The sequence below is a fragment of the Leopardus geoffroyi genome, chromosome B3 (assembly GCF_018350155.1).
Source record: "Leopardus geoffroyi isolate Oge1 chromosome B3, O.geoffroyi_Oge1_pat1.0, whole genome shotgun sequence".
Taxonomy (NCBI): Eukaryota; Metazoa; Chordata; class Mammalia; order Carnivora; family Felidae; genus Leopardus; species Leopardus geoffroyi.
Genome location: NC_059337.1, coordinates 40,078,044 through 40,096,835, shown reverse-complemented (window position 1 = coordinate 40,096,835; position 18,792 = coordinate 40,078,044). Strand labels below are relative to the sequence as shown.

The window sequence follows — 18,792 nt, the reverse complement described above, 5'->3', positions numbered from 1 at the left end:
TGTGCTTTTGCCTAAGCTTTGCTTGCTGATCTCCCCACATTCCCCTGGCCCTGGCCCGCCCATGCAGAGAAAGAACTTTGCTGGTGTTAGCACATACTCCAAACTCTCTTAGGCATACAGATCATCTGCTCTCTCAACTGAGGGTGCCTGGTCTGAGCTGGGTGACTACTCAGCTTCTCTGACCCCCTCAAGGGAAAAGGACAAAGAAGTTATGGGACACAGGATGTCACCTGGTGAGAACAGTTCTTCCCTGCCCCTACCTACTTCCACCTGGGTGCCTGTCTATGTCCACTGGACCCCAGAGCTACTGCAGATAGACTCTGACACCTTGCCAGACGCTCATGTTTGTGCGCGTGTGCATGTGTCTGCCTTCAGTTATGGGGCCCTCCAGCACATGACCAGACTTACCTGTAGGTGGCGTAAGCAGCTGCCTGTGTTTCTGGACTTCAGCAGCCTCCCTGCCAGCAGGAGTCTGCCTATTGTCACAGGCAGCAGTTCTACAGCTTTATCATGCCTTAGAATTCCCTGGAGGGCTAATTGCTGGGCCCCACACCGAGTTTGTGATCTGAGGTGAGGCCTGTGAGTGTATTTCTAAAACCTCCCAGGTGATATTGATGCTGCTGGTCCATGGACCACATCAGAGTCCCAGTTGGAGGCAGAAGATGGGGAGGGGTATACTAGGAACCACAGCAAGACCTGCTAGGACCCACTTTGTGTGCCGGGCTCATCCAGCCTGGGCTGGGCTTCCTGCCCCATTCCAGGGCCTAGAGATGGAGGCCTGGCCTCATGGCCTCCAGTACCAGTGTCAGCTCACTCTTCCCATACACCCTCTTTAAGTTCCTATTCATGGGAGGCTTTAGGTTGGGCACTGGGAGAACACAAGGGAGGAGACATGTTCCTGCACTCAGAGGAAGAAGCCTCATGTGGCAATGATCCCACAGTGAGCAGTCAGACCCTCATCCAGAGAGCTGTGTATGTGTGCTTGTATGTGTCTGTGTCTTTCTCTTTGAGTGTGTGTGTATGTGTGTAAACAGGGGTTTAGGAACTATGCCTCTCTGATCATCACCCTGGACATGGACTGTTGGGGGAGAGGGCGGGTATAGAGGAAAGACGTTGAGCAGCAATGGCCCCAAAGCTGATCTAAGGCCCAGATCTGGTTTGCTTTGTCTCCTGGAGCCTGGTCTCCCTCCCAGCTTCTAGCCGTTGGCTCATAGATTCTGTAGCCAGTCCCAGTCTCGTCCAATTTGTTATCAGAGCCAAACCATGAAGCAGCTTCATGCATGACTTTGAAGGCAAAATCTGAACTGAGTAAATCTCGTAAGAGCTCTACTAGTCTGAGGACAGACAAAGACTGAACCATAATAGCCAGATCAAAGGACAAGAGAAAAATAGGAACTTAGGAGTCAAAAGCCTTAGTACTGGCTTGTTGCTAATTCTGATGTGTGACCTTGGACAAGCAATGACCCAAGTGACCCTGGGCCTCGGCGTCTCCACCTGTGCCACAAAAATTTGGACAGAGCAAGCTCTGAGGCCCCCGCCAGTGCTGGCAAGGTTTGATAAGATGTTGACAACAAACATTGTATGGAGGAGAGAAAGGAAGGCAAGACAGCTGTAAGAAGTCTGGCCAGAGATCAGGAGGGAGGCCAGAGAAGCAAACTGACCACTGAGGCTGGATAAAGAGAGCAAGGTATCCAGGAGGTGGGGGGAAGTAAACCAGAGGACCAGAGGTCAAGGGCAGGATAATCAGTTGCCTTCCAAGGCCTCCACTTTACGGACCCAAGGGTGTGTGAAAGGGACTTCCCCAGCCTCCCAACTGCACCCCTCTCTTCTTTTTCTGTAGTAGGAGGCAGGGTACCCTATGGGGTAAGGGTTTGGCAAAGAGGAGCCCTTTAGGCCACAAATCCTGCCTGGGTCTCCTTGCTTGGGCCAGAGCTCATAGTGGGGCCCCCACTTCCCTAGCCCCAAATGGCCATGGGTGTTGCCATGGTTGGCACAGGGCTGAGGGACTGTGAGCTAGAGTCCCTGGGTTCCAATTCCAACCCTGCCATTTGTGTCCCTTCAACCCATCTCCTCCCTCCCTGCCTTGCAACCTCCTACCCCCGCCCCCCCATCAAAGGATCCTTTCCTGTCATAAGTGGGACTGAGCTGTGAGCTGTGCAGGGATAGACTGGAGGGAATGTGAGTCTACCCCTACCACCCCTCCCAGGATTCCTTTGAGGAAGAAGAGTCTGTTCTCCTCAGTCAGGACCCTAGGATAGGCAGCGCTTGGGAGGTGGCCACAGGTCTGGACAGTCAAGGCATGGCCTGGATAGGTTAGCCCCAGCCACAAGTGGCCACCTGGGGCTTCTGCAGGCCAGGCTAGTCTGCAGCAGCTCCAAGCCCCTCCCTGGAACACACTGGAAACCCATCAACCACTCCAACCACTGTCCAGGGGATCAAGGGGCTTGGAGCCCAGTGTAGCCAGGCCACCTGTGACCTAAGCCTATGGCCACAGTTCCCACCCTGCTGAGGGTAAAGGAGCTTGGGAACACTTGTGTGTGTGTGGGGGGGGGGGGGGGTCTGATGTGATCCTCATGGCTCCAGAAAAAGGTGCTCTGCCTCTAACATTCTTTCTGACCTCCTCTCCCATGTTCCTGTTATCGTCCACCTGTGGCCTGAGGAGGCTGTGCAGGCCTGAGTAGGGATAGGCTGCTGCTCATTCCTGGGGACCAGAGGACTTCAGCTCTGAGTGACCACCAGGGGCTGCTCATCCAATACTTGGGAGCCCAAAAACCCAGAGTCCAGGGCAGTGGAAGAGCTCACTCTCTGACCTGTTGTCCTCCCTATCCTGTGTTCAGTCTGTCACTGTTCTACCTCTGTGCCTTTATACTTTTATTCCTCAGCGTCCCATCTTGAAATCCAGCCCTTCCTCCCTACCCGTGTGAACATCCCCATCTTTCAAAGCCCCATCTCAATCTCTTCCCTCCTGCCATCTTTGGCCACCCAGGCCCACCTTGATTATTCCTTCTCAGGATAACTTTCAGTCACAGGGGGTTGGCACTGTAATTTATAAAGCACATTCACTGTCGTCATCCTCAGCCTCACAGCAGATCTGTGACAATCACACCCATTTTACAAAGGAAAAACTGAGGCTCTGAAAGGTGAAGTCACCCAGACACAGTAGGTCTTAACTCAAAGTTGCCCCTGGAAACCAGTGAGAGGCCCTCAGCTCAGAGCAGCCACCATGGAAATCACATTCCAACTATGTGCTCCTCAATGAGAACATGCCTAGAATAGTCTGACTCTGCCTGCCTGGCACACACACCCTACTTCCTATACATACACTAATTCTAAATGTGTTCCCATCTAACATGATACAGTTGTCTATCACACCATGGCCACAAAGTCTCTGTAATTCCCCCATTATGAGGTGGATTCTATTTACTCTCTCCTTTGACCTGGACTGGCTTTGTAACTTGCTTTGAGCAAAGGACTTTGAGAAACTGATGCTGTACAAATTCTGGAGGTTAGGCCTCAAGAGACCTTGCTACCTTCACTCCCTTGGAACATTGTCCTGAGATCACCCTGTAAGGAAGTCAGTCTATCCTATGGGAGGATGAGAGAGCACATGGAGGAGAACTGAGGCTCCTAGCCAACAGCTATATATGTGAATGAGGCCATCTTGAACTTTCCACCCCAGCAGTTGCATGAGTGAGCCCAAATAGGACTAGCAGAGGAATGGGCCAGCCAACCCACAGAATCATGAGAAATAACAAATTATTAATAAACCACTGAGTTTTGGGGTGGTCTGTTACACTGCAATAGATAACTGGTACACTAAGAGTAAAAGTTCTTTCCATTGCAACAGACGAAAGCACAACTCAGATTGGTTTAAGGAGAAAAGGAATCTGATGGCTCTCATAACTGAAGTCCTAGGGCAAATTGGATCCAGGTACTCAGACAACGTCCGGGCTGTTCTCTTGTCATATCTCAACAGCTTCCTCTGAGATGGATTTATTCTCAAGGAGGGTGTGGCAGTCTGTACTTTCCAAAGATGGCTACAACAATAGCTTCGATTGCACATGTTCTTATACAATATGACTGTGCTATCTACCATTAAGAGATAGAATCATGGGGTGCCTGAGTGGCCCAGTTGGTTAAGCATCTGACTCAATTTCAGCTCAGGTCATGATCTCACAGTTTGTGGGATCAAACCCTGTGCTGTCAGCACAGGGCCTGTTTGGGCTTCTCTCTCTCCTGCTCTCTCTCTGCCCCTCCCCCACTTGCACACATGCTCTCTCTCTCTCTCAAAATAAATAAGTAAACGTAAAAAGAGAGTGAGATAAAATCCTGTTTCCCTCCTTTGAATCTAAGCTGGTCTATGACTTGCTTCTAACCAAGAAGGAAGTTGACTTCTTTTTTTTTTTCCTTTTTTTAAAATGTTTATTTATTGGGGCGCCTGGGTGGCGCAGTCGGTTGGGCGTCCGACTTCAGCCAGGTCACGATCTCGCGGTCTGTGAGTTCGAGCCCTGCGTCAGGCTCTGGGCTGATGGCTCAGAGCCTGGAGCCTGTTTCCGATTCTGTGTCTCCCTCTCTCTCTGCCCCTCCCCCGTTCATGCTCTGTCTCTCTCTGTCCCAAAAATAAATAAACGTTGGAAAAAAAAAATTTTTTTTTTTAATGTTTATTTATTTTTGAGACAGAGAGTGTGAGTGGGGGAGGGGCAGAGAGAGAAGGGAACAGAGGATCTGAAGTGGGCTCTGCACTGATAGCAGCAAATCCGATGTAGGGCTTGAACTGATGAACCTTGAGATCATGACCTGAGCAGAAGTCAGACGGTCAATGAACTGAGCCACCCAGGCTCCCCAAATGAAGTGGACTTCTAAGGCCAGTCACAAAAGTTCATGCAGCTTCCACTTGGATCTCTTGGGACATTCACTCTGGGGAAAGCCAGCTGCCATGTAAGAAGTCTAACTACCCTGAGACCACCATCTTGGAGAGGCCTGCTGTAGTGTCCTAGTTAGTAGTCCCACCAAGGCACTAAACATGAGTATAGCTATCTTGGACAGACCAGACCAGCTCATCTACCAGGTGAGTGTCACTGAGTGTCCTCAACTGATGTCACAAAAAGCACAATTACGCACTCAAGTCCTACATGAAATCCTGACCTATGAGAGACCACAGGGTACCTGGGTTGCTCAGTCAGTTGAGTGCCCAGGTCTTGATTTCAGCTCAGGTCATGATCTCATGGTTCATGAGACTGAACCCTGCAATGGGCTTCTTGCTGACAGCTCAGAGCCTGATTGCAATTCTCTCTCTCCCTCTCTCTCTCTGCCCCTGCCTAGCTCATGAGTGTGTTCTCTCTTTCTCGAAATAAATAAATAAACATTAAAAAAAAGGATGAGACACCACATTAAGGATGTGGTCTCTCATCCTTAATTGCCATTTAAGCCACTAAGATTTGGGGTAGTTTGTTACACAACAGTAGTAACTGGAATAGAAGCTGTTTCCATGTCATATCTTCCAGAAGCTCCAGGCTCCCTCTTAGCACATCTCAAATCTCCAGTGGAAAGAAAATGTCTCTTCCTGAATTGTTCTAGCAGAAGCTCTCAGAAAGGCTCTCCTTGACCCATTCCTGACCCAAACCCTGTAACCATGGGATGGAAAGCTCTGATAAGCTCACTTCTTGAGCCAGGGGTATATCAGCCCCACTAGAATCACATGGACTGATTTTTCCCAAAGGAAAAGTGTGGTGCTATCATTGGAAGTAGGAAGAATGGATGCTGGGAAGAAAAAAATAACATGTACCTACTAAAAGCACAACCATGAACACAAGCATTCCTATCCTAGGAGGAATTGATCAAAAATGTCTAACTATTAACTTTGATATCAGGAGTTGAGTCTTTTTTTTTTTAATTCTTAAAAATGTTTTTATTCATTTTTGAGAGACAGAGAAAGACAGAGTGCAAGTTGGGGAAGGGCAGAGAGAGACAGGGAGACACAGAATCTGAAGCAGGCTCCAGGCTCCAAGCTGTCAGCACAGAACCCGACACAGGGCTTGAACTCACTAACCGTGAGATTATGACCTGAGCTGAAGTTGGTTGCTTAACCAAACCAACTGAGCCACCCAGGAGACTCAGGAGTTGAGTCCTGATATCAAGACACCACTTTCACAGCTATCAACCTGGAGAGTTTACCCTCCATTTGTTTTGTTACAAATCTACCCATGTATGACTCCTTCTCACCTGGTAATCACATCAACACACCCCAGAAGAGCTGAGCAAAACTGAACAACCATAATAACTCCAGCTTAGAAAATGGAAGAAAAAGAAAGAAACCCAGGGGCCCCTGGGTGGCTCAGCTGGTTAAGCGTCTGACTCTTGATCTCGGCTCAGGTCATGATCTCACAGTTCATGAGTTCAAGCCCCATGTCAGGCTCCTCACTGATGGTGTGGAGTCTGCTTGGGATTCTGTCTTTCCTATTCTCTGCCCCTCCCCTGCTCTCTCTCACTCTCTCTCTCAAAAATAAGTAAATATGCTAAAAAGAAAGAAAGAAAGAAAGAAAAAGAAAGAAAGAAAGAAAAAGAAAGAAAGAAAGAAGAAAGAAATCTGTCAGCATCTTGTTTTACTTTGTGCAGGTTTTAGGTGGGAGCAGATTCCCTCAGAATGGGCTATGGGCCCAGCAGATACCCCAGAACATGTCCATTAGAGGACTCCACCTTGTATAATGTGTTTACTGCAGTCACCACAGAATGCTCCTCCAGCTCCAAACAGGGTCGGTTCACTGTCCCCATAGTATTCACCAGTCACAGCCTTATGTTCACAAGCAGTGCCTCTAGTGTTCACCATGCTTACCACAATATGTTCATGCCCCATTTTCATGACTGACTATGAGATTTCCACTATGTCCCCGTGATGTTCACCAAGCTTGCCATGGTGAGTCCGTTTGCTCACACCCAGTGATGTTGTAGCATTTACTGCCTGAAGCAGTGAGTTCATACTCTATATGTGGACATCATAGTGTCCCCACAGTGCCTCCAGGATTTCTCAGAAACATCCACATTCATGATTTTGTGAAGGATTAGGGGGTGCACAACTTACTAGGGTAGTCTCTCACAAGTGTTCACACACCCCTCCCCTGACTTGTCACACTCATCATGATGTGTTTGCCCTGGTTGTTTGTGAAGCTCAGCCCATTGTGTCTACCTATGACCCAAGGCTTCTTTTCATGACTCCCTCAAGAGGGGCCTGGTGGCTCTGTGTGTGGTATGACCTCAGCTCTGACCAAGATGCTAGCAGTCCAAAAGAGCCATCAGCAAAGACGGGGGCATTCTTGCTCAGGGATGAGGTGAGATGGATGCTAGGTGGAAGCCCTCCCTGGCTGGAAGTTTCCAGGACACACAGCTGTTGTACAGGCTAGAGCTATGGAGAATTGAGTGTGAGGAGCCTCCCTCTTTCCAAGAAGACTCTTTCGCCCACACAGCACCTAGGCTGTGAAGATTTGGGACTCCAGATGGCCAGGGTGAACAGGAGGGAAGAAGGGGAAATGGAGGTTAGAAAGGCTTTGGTTAACAGGCTTAGCCAGACAGGGTGGGACAGAGGGAGAGAGACAGACACATGGGCCCCCAGAGAGCATTCTTTGTGGGCTAACCTTTTGTTCCCAGAAGGCAAGCAGCATTCAGGGTGGCTGAATTGGGACACTTTCCCCTCAGGAGAGTAAGAGCTTTGAGGACAAGATGTTGGTCAGTGACAAGGAAGGCAAAAAAAGGGAAGAATAAATTTAAAAAGATTGAAACATAATTTTCATACTATAAAATTCACCATTTTGAATACACCATTCTGTGATTTTTGCCAAACGCAAGCAATCAGGTAACCACCATCATATCAAGATATAAAATATTTCCATCACCTCAGAAATTCCCTTTGTAGTGAACGCCTCCCTCCATCTTCAGCTGCTGACAATCACTGGTTTGTTTTCTTTCCCTGTAGTTTTGTCTTTTCAAGAATGTCCTATAAGTGGAATCCTTTGATATAAGCTTTTTAAGTTTTCTTTCTTTCATTTAGTGTACTCATCCATGTTGCTGAATGTGCCAATAGCTCATTCCTTTTTATTGCCAAGTACTATTCCATTGTATGGCTACATGTGGTTTATCTATCGATTCACCACTTGAAGAATGGGTGGATTGTGTTCACTTGTTAGCAGTTACAGTTTAGCTATAAATATTTGTGTACTTATTTTTTAAACAGTTTCTTTCACATTTTATTCACTTCTTTTTTAATGTTCATTCATTTTTGAGACAGAGAGAGACAGAGCGTGAACAGGGTAGGGGCAGAGAGAGAGGGAGGCACAGAATCCGAAGCAGGCTCTAGGCTCTGAGCACAGAGCCCAACGCAGGGTTCAATCTCATGAACCATGAGATCATGAAATCAAGGTTTGGATGCTTAACTGATTAAGCCATCTAGGCACCCTGGTGTACAGATTTTTGTGTACACATTTCTCATTTCTTTGGGTAAATACTAAGAGTGGGATTGCCGGGTTATAAGAAAGTGTATGTTTAATCTTACAAGAAACTGCCAAACTGTTTTCCAGAGTGATTATACCATTTACGATCCTACCAGCAATGTAGAAGAGTCTCAGTTGCCCAGTATTCTCATCAGCACTTGATTCTATCAAAGTTTCATGTTTGCTTTTAGCCCTTCTAATAGGATGTGTAGTGTGATTTCATTGTAGTTTTAATTTGCATTTCTGTGGTGACCAATGATGTGGAGCATCTTTTTATATTCTTATTTGTCATGCATAGGTCTTTTTTGGTGAAGTTCCCGTTCAGATATTTTCCTGCTTTATATTTGGATTGTTGTCATAATTACAGATATCCCCAGCTTCTCAAAAATTCACCTTACACTTCACTTTTATAAAAAGACCTGCATTAGTGCCTATTTTCACTAACCGAGTGAAATCTGAAGATGATATTCAGTTTTACCAAAAAATGTCAGTGAAAGCAAAAACGGTGTTCAGCATCTGTTAGTGAGCCATCATAGAGGCGGGGCACCTGAGCAGCGAGAGTGATGCAGCCAAGCTCCTTCCCTGGGAACTACACTCAGCATCCAGCTGCCACAGCTTTGAACTGTGTCTGTAAGCATCTGTGCTTTATCTCAATTTATTTTGTGCTTTTGCTAGCAAGATGTGTCCTAAGGTATCAGAAAAGCCTAAGAAAGGTTAGTTTTTGGTTTGGGAAGGCTCAAATTTTTTTCCATATAAATTAATGTAAAATTCATTTCACATCATTTCAGCTAAGGAAAGTTTTAATGGGAATGCTCCTCTTTCAGATAGGAGGGGAAACCCATATTGAGTATATATTCTGGATATAAGTCTTTTATCAAATACTTACCTTAAAAATTTTTTCCCAATCTGTAGCTTGCTTTTCATTTTCTTAACAGTGTCTTTTGACAAGCAGAAGTTCTCAATTTTGATGAAGTTCAATTTATCAATTTTTTAAATTTACGGACTGTGCCTTTGGTGTTGGATCTGAGAAATTTTTGCCTAACCTACAGTCACAAGATTTTCTCCTATGTTTTCTCTAGGAGTTTTTTCATTTGGGGTTTTATCTATGGTTCATTTTTAACTAGTTTTTGCAAATAGTGCAAAACATAGGTCAAATTTCTTTTTTTTTTTGTATGTGAATGTCCAATTATTCCAGCACTGTTTGTTGAAAAGACTTTCCTTTCTCTTGACCAGCCCCTGTGTGTGTTTTTAACTCTATGGCTCTTTGAGGCATTGATGCCAGCACTCTAGAGCTTTCTTACACAAAAGTTAGTAGCATAGCAGGGATGAATGCCTTACCTGATCCCAAAAGAGAACTGCTTATGCCTGAATAAAACACAGACTTTTCAATGAACAGCTCTTTTAGCTTTAACTTACAGCCCCTCTACTCTCCCGAGGACTTAGACGAGTCTGCTGAGACCTGCACCAGGAAATTGCTATGACTGTCAAGCACAATCTGGGTCCAGAACTGCCTCTCTTCTCCAATGACACTCATATACCCCCGGAGGCTCCTTGATCAGAGAGGTTTTGAATCATCTGCACTCAACTAATCAGCCTCCATGAAAGAGAATGCCCTGAGAAGGCATCAGCTGCCTTTATCTTTCTGGTTGCTTTTACCTGTCAAAGTTGCTGTTGATTTTCATTTTAGCTTGATCATAATCAGTGAAGGAGAAAGTACACTGTGCAAGATATATAAAGCTTCTGCTGGGGTGCCTGGCTGGCTCAGTCGGTTAGAGCATGAGACTCTTGATCTCAGGAGCCATGAGTTTGAGCCCCATGTTGGGCGTAGAGGTTACTTTAAAAATAAGCTAGGGGACTGCAGTCCCTCTTCTGGGTAGGGTGAGGCCTCTGGCTCTGCCTTGAGATACTGAGACTTCCTCTTTTGGGGATGCAGGTCCAGCTGTGACCCCTGATGCCTGGGCAGCTCTGAGTCAGTTATGGGATGAACCTGTCTGCTTGATGGACCTTCCAGGGAATACTCACAGCAGACCCATAGACTGCATGATCCCAGGTTCCTGAATGCTCTGCTTCCCACTATGGGCTTCATAATGCACGAGGGCTGGAGCTGGTGGAGGAGAGTGGGCAGGCAGACATGACCCAACTGCTCTAGCTTAATGAGAGATCAGAGCTGCCTGAAATGTAAATGGCAGCAACTCAGGGGACATCACCTGCTATGGAATAGCTGTGTGCATAACTCTGTGTGCCTGCAATGAGAGTGGCCATATGGGAGTGTGCAAAGCTGACTGGGTATGTCATGATGTGTATATGCTCATACTCAGCTCTGATCCCCAAGTGCAGTGTAACTTGAGGCATTTCATCTCCTTCTCTGGACCTTAGTTTCCTTCACAGTAAAATGAGAGGATCTGAAGAACTCTAAAGCTCCTCCCTCTTCCACCACTGTTCCTTCCACCTCCCTCCAGACTCTTCTCCCTGGTTTCAGCAGAGCAGCTCCTCCAGCCTCTGAAGCCCATCACTGCAGATGTCCAGCCACCAGTGGCCTCATCTTCTACCTCAAGTTCCCAGTGAGGCCTTTCTTTACAGGAGGAACTCTCTCACTGAGAAGAATTCTGGAACTTTCTCCACTACCTTGTGCATGTGTGTGTGTTTATGTGCAATTGTGACTACAAGTGTGTTTGTGATCGGCCATGGGAAAGGGAGAGATGGCAGGGGTCTCCAAGGGGCAGTGAATCCATTTGCTTGTGTCTCTGTGTCTCTTTTTCCAAGCTCCCAGAGATAGGCTCCTAAGGGCATGTACCCACTCACAAGCTTTGTGCACATTCTCACAGTATCTATTTATAGCAAGACTCAGTCAAGTACCACTTCCTCCAAGAACCTCTCCTCATAGCCCCACACTGGGCTAACTGCCCTTCTGCTGTTTTCTACAAGCCCTGTGCCCTGAGCACTTTTCCAGTAGAACATTCATCACATTCTACCAATGCTGTTTTCTTGCTTGCCCCATCTCTGTAGTGAAATCTCTAGAGGATAGGGACCGTGTCTCATTCCCTTGGCATCCCAGCATCTGGAATGTTCAGAACCTGTGTGTGGACTGGGGTGACCTCACCTCACGTACTCCCAGTAGGACATTCTGTCCTCAGTGGCCCCATACCCCTATGTTACCACCCGCTTTGGAGTGTCAGGTAAAACAAACCTAATATACCCATAGAGCTTTCCCCTTGGGGTCACCACCCCAAGACCTTCCTCTGGCCCAGGAGAGGCCTGCTCTAACTGTGAAAATGGAGACAGCCTGGGATACAGGGTGTGGGTGCTCGGCTGATCCCACCAGTTTTAGGGCCCTCACCACAGGAAGCGTTCCTCCTCTTTTCTGCACTTTCTGGCCCTGCTGTGAACCTTGTTGGCGCCAGTGGGCTTTTAATATTTTCTGTTCCTGGCTGTTATACAACATTTCACCTCAAAAATGCATCCTTCCCCTCACCAAAGGGCACGCCTTTCCAGTGAAAGGAACCCAGGGCTGGTGAGTGGAGGTGACCCACTGCATTCTGGGCTCGGGGGAGTCCCAGCCCAGTGTTTTGAGAAAGAGGTGGCAGAAATGTCTTCCCAGCCAAAGGAGACAAGCTCCCTGGCCAGTCTGAGGCCTCATGGTCCCACAGGAAGCCTGGATCCACAGCAAGCAGGGGGACACCTTCTTGGTTCTATGTGGGACTCCAGCCCCATCCCTTCTAGTTGCCTTTACCTCGCTGAGCCCTACTGGCGCCTCTGCACAGTGAGGATGACGACAGTGCCCGTCTTTCAGGGTCCTTGTGAGGCTTGAATGTTGCACATTTGGGTCATGCAGGGAGCTTTAAAACACACCCAGCCCATGCCCATCAGAGATGCTGATTTAAGGATATGGGTGCAGCCTGGACATCAGTATTTTTTAAAAGCTCTCGGTGATTCACTCCAGCCACAGCTGGGAACCACTTGCTTGGATGGGAAAGCACTGTCCTGGGGACTCGTTACAGGTACAACTGCTACTTTGATGAGCAAGGGCACCATACTGCCCATTTTCTCGAACATGCAATCGCATGGATGCCTGAAATCCCCTGACAGAGTAAAGGGAAAAGCACTCTGAAAAGGCAGGTGAGGGGTCCTGCAGGTTTACTCTGTGCCTTTCCAAGTCCACCCTGCCCACAGACAGATGCCTCTGAGCCACCAGCCCGTTCTCACGCTGGAGCCCCACAGACCTGCCCTAGTGACCCCTCTGCTGGGTGGGCCAGGCCCACCCCAGAGGGACTCAGGCCTGTGGCTCCCTCCCAGACACAGGCCCTGAACCCGAGAGTGGGACCATGAGGTGGAGGTGACCCCGCTCCTGTCACCCCTCACTGCATGTTGGGGTAAAGGGCAGCTGTCACTACAGAATTAACTGGGAGAGAGGCAGTGCCCCAGACTGGGGAGGAGAGGATGTTCAGGGGCCTGGTGGGGAGAGTGACATCTGCTTTCTTCACCCGCAGAAGGTTCCACAGCCCAGAAGAAGAAAACAGCTGGAGAGCTGGGCCCCTCAGGGAAAGCAAGTGGGGAGGAGCACATCTTCTCACAGTGACCCACCCCCCAGGCCACCCCTTAGCAGCATATCCCAGAGTTAGTCTGGTCTTGGACACAGGAGGAGAGAACAGGTCCTCCCCAGGGGGGCAGCACAGTCCCTGCCTGAGGAGCTTCAGCCAAAGTCCAGGCCCCCAGCAGAGGCCAGAGCCCACAGCCTAGCTAGGCCTGAGGTTCTACAACAGGACAGTGAACAGGCCTGGGGACTGGCGTCACAGGAGAGGTGGCTGGTTTTCCTCAGGTGCTCGCTGGAGAAGTGGTTCTTCTGAGGTTTACTCGCTGTCCTGTGTCCCCAGCTCCTGGCCAGGGTAGGAAAGGAGAGGGAGGGAGACGAAGGGGGTGTGGTGGGGCACAGCATGGCAGGCAGGAAGGAGGAGGGGACAGCAGAGCTGCCAGACTGGGCCCCACCAGCAGGGAGTCCAGGAATAGCAGCAACCACAACCACCACCTTAGGGAGTGTCATCCTGCCCACTTTTGTTTTCCAACTGAGGGCACATTAAGGGTGGGCACAGGGAGGCACCAGGCCTCTTGGACTATGCTATGGCATCCAGAGAAGCATCTACAGCCTCAGCAAGGTCAGGGGCAACAGGGAACGACTGAGCTGGAAAAAACTTCAGTCTCAACAAGTCTGCCCCTGCCTCCTGATACCTAAGGTAGAAAATACACAGACTTTGAAGCCAAAAGAACTGGATTAAACCATGCCTCCACCACAAATTACCTGTATTCATGCATTCATCCTAAAAATAGTTTCAGCTTCTACTATGTAGCAGGCCCTGAGCTATGTGCTGGGGTTACTAACAAAAACGAAGCCTAGTCCCTATCTTTGAGGAACTTACCCAGAAAAGGAGTGATGGACCCATAAACAGATCTCAGGGAAGGCTCCCTAGAGGAGGTGTTGTCAGAGTTGACTTGAAATATGAATAGCAGTTGGATGAAAAGGAAGAGGAAGGGCACTCCAGGCAGAGAAGACAACATGAGCAAAACCAGCATGGTGTGTCAGGAGCTGCTGGGAGATGAAGCACGTGGCAGGGTCTCTGTCAAGATTCTTAGTTGAGAGCAACAGAAACCAATGCTAGCTAGTTTAAGCAGAAAAGGAATTTACTAAAAGGATATTGGATCCCACATTCCTGGAAGCCCTTTTTGATTTATTAAAGTTTGTTTAAGTAATCTCTACACCCAACATGGGGCTCAAACTCATGACCCCGAGATCAAGAGTTTCATGCTTGGTTGACCAAGCCAGTTAGTTAGGTACCCGAGGCCCCAGTTTAGAATCTCAAAGCTAAACTCCTCAAACCCACACAGGGCAGGAAACATGGCAAAGTTAGCTCTGGAGGCACCCCAGAGATCATTTTTGTCTATAGTTCCTAATCTTGAGTCCATGGGAGCAAAGAAATATATAGAATATTTTGAGTATGTGTAAATGTATTTTTCTGGGGACAAGGTCCATATTTTGAGTATGTGTAAATGTATTTTTCTGGGGAAGAAGGAAGTATGATGGGAGGGGACACAAAGACTGGGACAAGTCTTTGTCCAAATTTTCAGATTCTTAAAGGAATCCACACTATAGGTCAGATTCTCCCAGAAGCAAATCCTGAAGTGAAGATTCATGTGTAAGTGATTTAGTAAAGAAATGTTCCCAGGAGAAGCCAGTAAGGTAGAAAAGGAAGCAAGATAGTAGGGAAAGGGGACGACACCAGGGAAGAGTGTAATTTTGTGTGAAACCACACTCAGCCTGATGCTTAGGGAACTCGGGGGCATTAATTGCACCTTCAAGTTTTTTCCTACTCAAGACAAAGTAGCTAGGCTTTTGTACTCTCATGGCAGTGGGTCATTGGCTATGGGCCAGGTGCCCTGCAGTTTTGTGTGGGTCATAAACTGCCGGGCACTTTCAGCTCTCCTAAGGGAAAAGAAGTCTCCAGCTCCCAAGGGCAATCCTTGAACGCTTAATGAAGGGCTGGAGGCACAAGGCTGCTAAAGGGAATTTGAGGGGATTTGGGCATGTATAGTTCATATTCCAAAAAATTCAGGAATCACTGATCTAGTACAACCACATAATTTTATAGACTAGGAAATGGGGAACACTTCTGATTGTATAGTGCCTAGGTACCCAACTAAACCTCATAAACCTTTTAAACACCCCCAAATTCTAGATAAAGGAAAAAAAAATCTTTTTTCTTTTTGAAAAAAAATCTTATTAAACACACTTATGAACTGACGGTAAAGTAAGCAATGCTCAGGCCAGAAAGAGACAAAAGCTAGAATTCAGAGGGCAATGAATGAAAAGTAATGAAATCAGCTTTTACCTTGAATACATTGAACTTCGTGAACTTGAGCTTCAGTTTTCAGCCTCATGGAAATGGGACGACATTTAATAAGTCCATGCTTGTGGCACCTGCATGGCTCAGTCGGTTGAGCATCCAATTCTTTATTTTGGCCCAGGTCCTGATCCCAGGGTCGTAGGATCAAGCCCTATGTCCAGCTCCTTGCTGGCCATAGAATCTGCTTGAGATTCTTTCTCTCTCTCTCTCTCTCTCTCTCTCTCTCTCTCAAATAAAAAATTAAAAAGAATTAAAAAAAAGAAGAGCATGCTTGAAACAATCACTAGCAAGAGACACTGGGACTGTTTTAATGACAGTAAACTAACAGTGACCCTCCTTATAGGCCCAGGCCCTGAACTACTTTTCCTAGAGGAGAGTGAATACCTGAAAGAGGTTGGGGGCTGTTAGGAAGAGAGAAGAGGGAATGGCCATTAGGGAGCCAAGCAGCAGGGTCTGCTTCACTGAGGGAAGAACTCTGGTATTATGAACTTGACCCAAGGAAAATACCTTACAGCTTGGGAGAGGCAGGGGAGTGTGGGAGGGTGAAGAATCTGAGTTCACTTCTAAGTCTGCATTCATGTCTGAGTCCTGTGGAGGAACATAGCATAATGAAAAAAATGTAGGGTGTGTGAACCAGACTGACACCATCTTGGACAAATCCACCATGATGGTTGCTCCACGATCTGAAGCCTTCTTGAGCACAACCCACAAACATATTCTTTCTTTTTGTTTATCCACACCCTTAAGTACACCCTCAGGGCATAATGTCCTCAATATGCTCTGGAGATATGAATATGACAGACACCTATTTTCAGAAATTCTCCTCCTGGTGGTCCCAGAGCATGTACTCCCCAGCCTCTAGGCTATAAAAGCAGATCTTATGGGAGACAGAGTTGTGGACATTTACTCATCTTTTGGTTGCCCAAGACATAGGCTTCTGTCCATATGTCCCTTTAATAAATTGTTTCTTGTCAAACTAATGGCTCCTTTGGCCTTTAGAGATCATTTTGCATATGCCTCTCTTTTATGGAGTAAAGATTTCAAGTAGCAAGCTGTTCTGGAGAATTCTCAAAGCAGAGAGAAGCATTCCCCCCTCCACAGTGGTATTCCTCACAGCTTTGGCTTCTCAAGTGCTCGTTGCCTCAATCAAAGCAGGGAAAGATAGGGGGAGCCCTACTGGAACAGGTTGCTTGTGAGCCCATAGGAGCTGAAGCCTGAGGACGCTCAGAAATAGATGGGTAGTTTTTCAGGGACTCCAGGGGTTCTTTATCCACCTCACCTCAGCAGGTGGATGCAAAGAACAGGTAGAATTTGGGTGCTTATTGTTTCATTTTTATTCATGTAGCTCCATTTATATTGAGGCCTTAGGATATAAATGGAGGAGTCCAGATTGTAAAAAATCTGAAAAATAGATCCTGGACTTGGTAATTAGTAGGTTCTTGGTTTTAGAAAGAGAAGCTTCAGAGATTGAAATCACCCTCCAGGGATCCAGGAAGGGGAAGAAGGAAGTATGATGGGAGGGGACACAAAGACTGGGACAAGAGGTCTCCAGGAAGTTAAAGAAGCCAAGGAGGAAGTGTGGAGGGATTAAGGTTGTCCACCAGTAGGAAGGCTATGCTGGGTGTGGGGTTTGACATTTAAGATTTCTGAGGAAGAGTATCTTACCCAAATTATTTAACTACCAAATTATTTAATCTCGCTGAGCCTCAGCCTCCTAATTTATGAAATGGAACTAAATTTCCTACCTAGTAAAAGTAAAAACACCTTTTGTCTCTCAGGATTAATGGCAAAGCATGTAAGTGTGGTATGTGGGATGTGGCAGGCACTCGAGGACTGTAGAAGGATGAAGGAAAGTTTGTCATTTCTCATCTATGGACCTAAATTTCCTAATCCTTACTAATTGCTGACTTTATCTGTCAGTTACTGAGAGAGATTAACATCTTCCACTGTGTTGTGAATTTGTCCGTTTTTATTTTGCTTTCCTTGCTTTCTCCTTTTGCTTTATCTATTTTGAACTTATTAGGTATATATGCATTTTTTTAAGTTTATTTATGTATTTAAGTAATCTCAAACTTACAACCCCAAGATCAAGAGTCACACGTTCTACTCACTGAGCCAGTCAGGCACCTCTAGATGTATATAAATTTAAGATTATTCTTTTTGATGAATTGAACCTTTTATCATTATGAAGTGACCCTTTTGTTTCTCATAATGCTTTTTGTCTTAAAGTCTACTTGGACTAAGATTAATATAAATATATCAGCTTCCTTTGGCTACTATTTTGTTTGTTTGTTTGTTTTTAATTTTTTTTTTTAACGTTTATTTATTTTTGGGACAGAGAGAGACAGAGCATGAACGGGGAGGGGCAGAGAGAGAGGGAGACACAGAATCGGAAACAGGCTCCAGGCTCTGAGCCATCAGCCCAGAGCCTGACGCGGGGCTCGAACTCACGGACTGTGAGATCATGACCTGAGCCGAAGTCGGACGGTTAACCGACTGAGACACCCAGGCGCCCCTGGTTACTATTTGAAAGATTTTTTCCACCCTTTTAAACTTTCTGTGTTCTTATGTTTTAAGTGTGACTTTATGAATAGCTTATAACTAGACTCATTACCTGGTCTAGTTTGGCAATATTTTTCTTTTAACTGAAGCCTAAAGTCCATTTACATTTATTAAAACACTGATACAACTTAACAGAAACCCATGGGGGAGGGGAAGAAAAAAAAAAAAAAAAGAGGTTAGAGTGGGAGAGAGCCAAAGCATAAGAGACTCTTAAAAACTGAGAACAAACTGAGGGTTGATGGGGGGTGGGAGGGAGGGGAGGGTGGGTGATGGGTACTGAGGAGGGCACCTTTTGGGATGAGCACTGGGTGTTGTATGGAAACCAATTTGACAATAAATTTCATATATTGAAAAAAAAAAAAAGAAAAATAGTTAGAAAAATTCTATCTCCAGCAAATTAAAAGCTAGAGAGAATAAAATATTTTGAAGTTTAAAAAAAACAACACTGATACATACACACATATACATTTATGTGTTTATTTATTGGTATGCATGTATGTATTTCTAACCTATTATTTTTTATTTTCTAGGTTTCCTTTTCTATTCTTTCTTGCTTTCTTGTTTTCCCTTATTCCATTTTTCTCTTTACTAGTTTGCAAATTATACCTTTTTTTTGCTAGGTTTAATGGTTATACTAGAAATTTTAACATGCATATTTTATTTGTCTGAACCTAAAGTTAATCAACATCTTTAATTTGTTCTTTTTAAAATTTTTAAAAAATGTTTATTTATTTTTGAGGGAGAGAGAGACAGACTGTGAGCCGGGGAGGGGCAGAGAGACAGGGAGACACAGAATCTGAAGCAGGCTCCAGGCTCTGAGCTGTCAGCACAGGGCCCAACACAGGGCTCAAACACAC

At 46.3% G+C, this 18,792-nt stretch overlaps 1 long non-coding RNA gene across 2 annotated transcripts in view; it reads left to right on the top strand.

Annotated features, from left to right (window-relative positions):
• The window catches only part of LOC123582876, a 65,998-nt gene that overhangs the window by 30,753 nt on the left and 16,453 nt on the right, over positions 1–18,792 (top strand). The window lies entirely within an intron of this gene.